Source organism: Lepus europaeus, chromosome 13 (genome assembly GCF_033115175.1).
Source record: "Lepus europaeus isolate LE1 chromosome 13, mLepTim1.pri, whole genome shotgun sequence".
In the NCBI taxonomy this organism is placed as follows: Eukaryota; Metazoa; Chordata; class Mammalia; order Lagomorpha; family Leporidae; genus Lepus; species Lepus europaeus.
The window spans coordinates 67,356,608-67,365,038 of record NC_084839.1 but is presented as its reverse complement, the minus strand read 5'-3'; the positions used below and the strand labels follow the sequence as shown (position 1 = coordinate 67,365,038).

Genomic DNA, 8,431 nt, shown 5'->3' with positions numbered 1-8,431 from the left:
GCAGAGCTTCCCCTAAGAAAGCCTTCTGATGGGGCCAGCGCTGTGGCACAGCAGGTTAAACCCCTGGCCTGAAGCACCAGCATGCCATATGGGCGCCGGTTCTAGTCCCGGCTGCTCCACTTCCGATCCAGCTCTCTGCTATGGCCTGGAAAGGCCGTGGAAGATGGCCCAAGTCCTTGGGCCCCTGCAACCGCAAGGGAGACCCACAAGAAGCTCCTGGCTCCTGGCTTCAGATCGACGCGGCTCTGGCCGATGCAGCCAATTGGAGAGTGAACCATCAGATGGAAGACCTCTCTCTCTTTCTGCCTCTCCTCTCTCTGTGTAACTCTCTCAAATAAATAAATAAATCTTAAAAAAAAAAAAAAAGAGAGAGAGAGAGAGAAAGAAAGCAAGCCTTCTGATGAAACTGCAGCCCTGTCTGGCAGCCTTGTGAGAGACCTTGAGGAACTTAGCCAACCTACTCTTAGATTGCTGATGAGCTGAAAGTATGAGAATAACAAATGCATTCTATGGTTTTTGATCCACTAAGTTTTAGGGCTATTTATCACACAGAAGTAGAAAAGTAACTACACATCTACACAAATATGAGAGTACTTCAACAAGTACACAGAAAACAGAATTAAAAGATAAGTTCACTTTAGTACAAAGAGATTTTGAAATTCAAGTGTAGCTTTTTCCTTAATACACATTTTCCATAAACATTCTGAAGCCCCCTTGTATAAACATTTACTCCTATGTCTGTTCTACATACCGAAAGCCACAAGTTCACCCTCATGCCTTAAATTCCCATTCAGCACCACAGAATTAATTCGAGTTTTCATCCCCTCTATAGTTGTACCTCCCTTCTATTAAGTTTAAGACTCGGCTCTCACTATTCTTAATATGCTTAGTGTCTTCCCCCTTCCAGCTGTCACCAGTTTCCTCATACTGCTACAGACAGGCTTCCTTCTCACCCTGCTCAAACTGTGACATACCACCCACCCTGTATGGGACCCCTATCTTATCTGGTCTCTCCACCCCCATTCCCACTGCTTCAGGAAGTCATGCAAGAAGAGAGGAAGGGGAAAAGGCTAGAAGGCTAGGAAGCAGAAATGTAGACTACCAAGGTGGACTGCCCTAAAGATAGACAAGCGATACAGAAAAAAAGTTTGAAATAAATGGAGAAACCATTAGAGGCCTTTTCACACAAAAGATATTTCAGACTCTCAATGAGTAGATCATCTCTGTTATGTAAACTTTTCTAAGACTCAGAGGAAGAGTTAAATCATATCTCAAATCATTTTACCAATCCAGCAAAACTCTGATATCCAAACCTAACTACAGAAGCAAAAACTTCACAGAGTAATGCATGACCAAATCGCTTAGCTATAGGAATGCAGGGACAGGTCAAGGTTAGGAAATTCCTAACTTATTAATGTTAAAATAATAGGTAAGAGGAGATACGTAGATATAACAGTTGCCATAAAATGGCTTTTTAGAATTCAGACTCTTTTCTAGATGTTTAAGTCAGGACTCTTTTGGTTACAAGTAACAGAATCTAAGCCAAAGTTAAGCAAACAGGGATATCGCATGAAAGGTAGTAATTCAAAACATAAACATAAATAATGGAGTGGAAACAGCAAAACTATTTTCATATCTATCCACTACAGAATAAATATTCTAACCAATAGCTTTCCCATAAAATCAATAATACCAGTTTTTAAAAAACAATGGAGAAAGATCCCAGTTACAATGTCAATGAAAGACTATCAAGTACCTAGAGGATGGAATCCAGCAATGTGCATCTAAGTAGGAAACATAGAGTGCTGTACTTAGAGACATGAAAAGGATTCTTGAGTCCTCAAGAGGAGAGAAATGCATTGTCGCTGGATACGAATATGTCTAATGTAAAGATGTTCACCTGTCTTAAATCAACTCCATGCAATCTCAATGTGACTGACTTCAGAATTTGACAATACAATCTAAATTATATTGTGAAAGGATTAATGGAAGCCAGGAGTATTTTTTTTGTAAAGGAAAAGCTTCAGATGTTACCAACCAGCTCGACTAAGTGCTGCATCTATATTTAGCACTGAGTTGAGCCTTTCACCCATATAATAGATTCTATTTATTACTCCCCAAAACTCAATGACCTGCATTAACCTGCAGCTTAGAGGTGCTAAAAAGTTTGCCAATATCACAAAAGTACTAAATATCAACAGTCTCCACTGGAACCCAGATCTCATTATTTCAATTAGCAATAATCGCGCCTCAGATAAATCTCATTGGCTATGATACTGCCACTGTGCAAAGCTCAGGTCTCATTATTTCAAAGCTTACAGATCACCTTAAACATATGACAAAGTCAGTAAATTAAAACAACCTGGTATTGAGAAGGGGATCAAATGAACAACATAATAGGGAAAACATGCATATATTTCTCACTGCTAACGTAAGAATTACAGATTTAGTTTTTCTAACACTTTATTTCTTTCCATGATTTACTATGATGAGCAGTGTAAGGGAAAATTTATTTTATTACATTTTTTTCAAAGAGTTATTGAACATATTTATCAATTCTGCCAGTTTTCTCTTTGTACTTCATTGTTTTATTTATTACTTTTCCCCCTCCTTATTTCCTTTGGTGCATTTTGTTCTTATTTAAGTTTCTTGGATTCAATGCTTAAAATTTTTATTTAATAATGGAGTACTTCTTGGTCATTTATTTTTTTCTACTGAACTTTGTATTCTCTTTAAGTTCTGAAAAAATTCTGTGGGGATGTTTATCAGAATTTTATTAAAGGTATAAATTAATTTGTGGTGGAGTGGCATTTTTACATATTGAGTCATCCCAAGAGGAGCATGTCCCTGTACTGATTCAAGTTTTTGTTTATGTCTTCCACTAAAACTTTATTCAACCCTATGGCCCTGAACAGTTTTCAACAGTTCAGTTCAAGGGAATGTTTTCTCCCTAACTAGCTATTTCCACTTTATAAGAAAGCTCTTTACCTTGTTAACTGAATTCATAACTAGTGCCCTTATAAACTCTCTCAGCAGCTTCCCTAGGATTTCCAGGGTAAAAGAAAAATTACTATACACAAATCATGATCATTTCATTTCCTGTTTCTTAAGTAATTATATTAGCTGGAAACCCTAGAACAATGTCAACTAACAATAGTTGTGGTGGGCATCTTTGCCTTCTGACTTTAATGCAAATGTCCCAATATTTCATTTTTCCCATTATTTTTCCCACTTTATTATTAGTTTAAGGTCATTGTAAACTCATATGCAGTTGTAGGAATACAAACAGAGCTCAAGTACTCTTTGCTCAGCTTCACACAGTTACAACTTGCAAAACTATAGTCACAACCAGGATATTAAATTGGTCCAGTTCATCAGTCTTATTAATACTTTCCCAGTTCTACTTGTGTTTGTGTGTTGTGAGAGTGTGTATGTGTGTCTTTTAATTCTGTGGAATTTTATGACATGTGTAATTTGTATCCACTATCACAATAAAGATACAAGGCAGGTCCATTAGCACAAGGACCTCTCACATTGCTCTTTTATAGCCACACCTTCCTCCCAGCATCCAGCCCCCTGCTCCAATCCCTGACTCCTGGCAATCACTAATCCGTTCATTCCTATAAAGCTGTCATTTCAAGAAAGTTCTATAAATTGACTTATATAGCATAAAACCTTTGGGAACTGGCTTTTTTCTCCCACTCACCACAATTCCCAGGCAATTCATCCAGGTTATGTGCATCAATATAGGTTGGTTCCTTTGTATTGCTGGATGGTATTCCATGGTATAGGTGTACCACACTTTGCTTAACCATTCACTCACTGAAGGATGTCTGGGTTGTGTTTAGTTTGGTGCTGTCATGACTATACCAGCTAATATGTTGAGCACGTTTTCATGTGCTTACTTGCCACCTGTATGTCCTCTCCTTGTGAACTGTCTGTTCATGCCTTTCTCTTATTTTCTAATTGGAATTTTTTATTGTTGGGTACTGAGATCTCTTCTTGTATTCTAGATACTAGTCACTGTCAAATATGTGGTTTGCCAATGTTTTTCCCTAGTCTGTAGCCTTTCTCTTCCCTTCACGTGGGCTTTCACAGAGAAAAAGCTTCTCATTTTGACAAGGTCCAATTTATCATAATTTTACAATATTTGGATCATGGCTTGGTATCAAACTTAAGAATTGTCTGCCCAACCCAAATTCCAAAATCTTCTATTTTCTTCTAGAAGTTTTAGAGTTTACATTTAAGTCCATAGAAAAGCATCTGACAAAATCTAACACCCATTCATGAAAATCAGGAATAGAGGGGAATTATCTCAATTTGACAAAGAGTATCTATAAAAAGAAATCGATAGCTAATCTCATACTCAATGCTGAAAGATTAAATGCTTTTTCTCTGAAATCAGGAGCAAGCCAAGAATGTGTTCTTGCCACTTTTGTTCAACACAGTCCTGCAGGTCCAAGCTCTAGGGCAAGAAAAAGAATAAAAGGAACATAATTTAGAAGAAAAACTGTCTATACTTGCAGATGTTATGATTGATTGTCTATATGGAAAATTGCATATGTAACTATATTATGAATTCAGGGGGGTTACAGAATATAAGATCAATACATAAAATCAATTGCAAGTCTACATACTAACAATGAAATAAATAAAAACAACACCATTCACAATCACTCCACAGAAAATTAGTTACTTAGGTATATACATCTACCAAAACATGAATGGAAAAAAATTATGGCTCTGAAATTAGAGATTTATATGCTAAAAGTTATAAAATTTTGGTGAAAGAAATCAAAAAAGTGTAAATATACACAAAAATATACCATGTTCATGGATTAGATGATTCAGCATCATAAAGATGCCAGTACTATCCAAACTGATTTATAGATGTATATAATTCCTATCAAAATTGAAGCTTATTCACAGACATAGAGAACTTTATCCTAAAGTTTTCATGGGAGGCACAGGACCTAGAATCATCAACAAAATAGCCTCTCAATTAAAAAATGAAGTATGAGAATCATTCACTCAGTTTCAAGCTGAACATCTACAAATAATTTTTTAAAAGAATGTGGATACAGACTCTGATCCATGAAACTGATAAATGGAACTATTGATTTATTTATTTTTTTGGCAATTACCTTGCAGATAAGAAGTTTGAAGTCATGTCAACTTGCAGATAATCTATTTTTTCACTTCTTGATTCATATAGAATATGTCTTATCCTATTAAATATAATTATTTGCATTATTTGTCTAGTTGAGAGATCTTTTTATGATCGTGCCTAGAAATAGAGTAAAATATTTCTAGACACATACTTGGATTCCCTTTTGGCTTCTAAAAAGCCAAAAATATTTTGTGTTCACTGATCATTGCCTTGGTTCCAGTTATGCTGGTTTCCCTCCCACAGTGATACCTATTATTCTTTGTTCATATCCTTGTACAAGTCAGGACTCTTAGATCCAAGCAACCCAAACTAACTCTGGCTTCTTAGTTGTGAAAGAATTTATTCCAAGAATATTGGGAGTCTTACAAAAATATCAGTAAGACCTCAACCCAGACTTGGAAAATGGGCAGCACAGAACGGAGCTCATCAGTAGCCAGAATGACAGCCAAGTTATACCACAGAACACATCCAGCAAGACTCCAGGTGTGCTACCACCCATTCCTTGGCTCATGGTGTTACCACCAACTGTGCATCCCAGGTACTGCATCCTGCACTGTGGTTTCTGTTGCCCTGGGCCTGATGCTGTCTCCTCCAAAATGAATTCTTGGTCCTTTCACCCACACCACAAGCTTCCTTTTCAAAGTCTCAGATGGATGCACCTGATTGGCTGCCAGAGGTCACATGCTGGCAGCCTGAGAAAATGAGATTATGATCTTTTGAGATTCCGAATGAAAGGCTGTTTCTGTCACCAAGATACCTATCACAGGAAATTCCACCTAGAAAGGAGTTTTTGCCTCTGAATCCATCTTCTCTCTCATCGCTTCATCTCTCTGCTAGAGAGCATTACTGGGAGCACTACTCTTGTTTGTCTTCCACATCATTGTTCCAGCTTTCCATAGTATCAGCTGTACTCCTCACCTCTGCTGGTGTGGATGTTAAATCTGTAATTTTATTTCCCATCCTCTCTGAACCTACAATTCCCATGTAGGTTAACCAAGAAGACGGCTGTCAGCAATTCCTGCTGAAGCTGTAAGCACACGCACCTCCTTCCAAGAAATGGGGATCATTTCCCTCTCTTCCAGTCTGCACTGCCCTTGTGACTTGCATTAACCAATAGAATGTGGTGAAACTGATAATAGAGGACTTCCAACCATGGATCTGACAAGGTCTGGCAACTTCCATTCTCTCACTTTGGGGATCCCGCTGCCTTGTAAATAAACAAGCCATGTGTACTGGGGGAGGGTAGAGGGGGTGCCAAAGTGCTCTAGCCCCCAGTTGTCAGGTGTTCAAGGAAAACCATCTTGAGAGCCCAGCTCCAGCCAAGTTTTCAGCTGAACACTCCCTGTCTTGGAGCAGATTTCACACCATGCAGTACACAAGAATACCCAGGTGACTCTGTCCAATTCCTTCCAACAGAATTGTGACCAAACAGGACAGTGTGTTTTAAGCCACAACATTTTAGCACAGTTCATTATATCACAATGGATAACCTGACACACTCTAATACCTCACCTTTGCATCCCATTTTGAAAGTTCTACTTCTGGCCAGCGCCGCAGCTCAATAGGCTAATTCTCCGCCTTGTGGCGCCGGCACACCGGGTTCTAGTCCTGATCGGGGCGTCGGATTCTGTCCCGGTTGCCCCTCTTCCAGGCCAGCTCTCTGCTGTGGCCCGGGAATGCAGTGGAGGATGGCCCAAATGCTTGGGCCCTGCACCCCATGGGAGACCAGGAGGAAGCACCTGGCTCCTGCCTCAGGATCAGCGCAGCGTGCCGGCCGCGGTGGCCATTGGAGGGTGAACCAATGGCAAAAGGAAGAGCTTTCTCTCTGTCCACTCTGCCTGTCAAAAAAAAAAAAAAAGAAAGAAAGAAAGAAAGAAAGAAAGAAAGAAAGAAAGAAAGAAAGAAAGAAAGAAAGAAAGGAAGAAAGAAAGAAAGGAAGGAAGAAAGAAAGAAAGTTCTACTTCTGTCTTGTCATCTTCTCATCTCATCTTGTTTCATCTGGTCTTCTCTCTCCTTAAAGTTTCTTTAGTTATTCATGGAGGCTACATTTTTTTTTATCTCCATGAGGGTTCCAAACAGTGTTCTAAAATTGTATTCTAGTTTCTGTCTGTACTTCTGAGTCATCAGGACGAGATTTCCTTTCTCATGTTCCTCAGTTTGTCTTTTTCAAGAAAAAAATTAGCTGTTTCCCTTTTTTTTTCATTTTCAAGATAAAAGAAATGTACCAAGACTCTGTTTTAGCAACAGACAAAATGTGTAGTTCTTCCTGATCCCACCGCTGTCCACTGTGTATTAGCAACTGGGATTTTGATGGCTCTCTATCCGGTTCAGCCCAACTCCCAGGGACTGCTTCCCAGGCTTTCTGTTAACATGGTGTTGCTGCGCCATGGTGGAGTCTTGTTCCACCCCTGAAACTTCCTGAAACTTGGAGCCTATGATTCCCAGCACACACTGTTACCAGGTGTGTTAGTTTCTGTCCTCACCCACAGGCGTGGAGCTGTAGGTGAGAGCAGTATACTTCCATCCATGCAAAACACCATCACTGGGGTCACCCCACAGTGCTCTGTTATTTTCCAGCAGTTGTAATCTCCTAATAAATGTAAAAACATCAATGGGAAGGCAGAATAAGCAGCAACCACATAGTGGTGGGACAGCATCCCAAGCTTTTAATTAATTTAGTCTCAGAGTGTGCTAGGGTAACCAGAGGAGGGGAAAGGAAACAACACTCTGCTTTATTTCAAGAGGAACAAGAGGATGTCACTTGTTTCTGGCTTTTAATACAGTTTTCTATGGTTTGTCCTCTCTGAAACACATGCTGAAATTTGCTTGCCACTGTGCTAGTGGTGAGAGGCAGGACCAAGTGGAAAAAGTGTGGGTCATGGAGTCAGAGCCTTTCTCACTGGAATGGGTTGGCCATCATGGGAGCCAGCCCCCTTTCTTCTCTCCTACACACAGCCCATTTGTCCTTCCACTTCCCGCCATGAACCGTTAGACTTCCCAGCCTTCAGAACCATGAGCCTAGACAAACTTCTATTTTATAAATTACCAAGTCCCAGATCTTTTGTTATAGCAACAGAAAAAGGACTAAGACATGGCTTTATCAGAATTGTGTTTAGAAAATTCACCTTATAATTTGATAATCTATTGGCTTTCAATAATTTAAACATTTTCATGTCTAAATTTCCAATGGTTTTTAGAAGGACAGTCATGTCACATCAGAAATGCCAGGTGAAAGTTCAAAGGTATTTATTCTTTTTAATT

At 39.3% G+C, this 8,431-nt stretch overlaps 1 pseudogene; it reads right to left on the bottom strand.

Moving 5' to 3' along the window:
* Nucleotides 1-2,223: 2,223 nt before the first annotated feature.
* Nucleotides 2,224-2,294, bottom strand: LOC133773119 (U4 spliceosomal RNA; annotated as a pseudogene).
* Nucleotides 2,295-8,431: the final 6,137 nt, after the last annotated feature.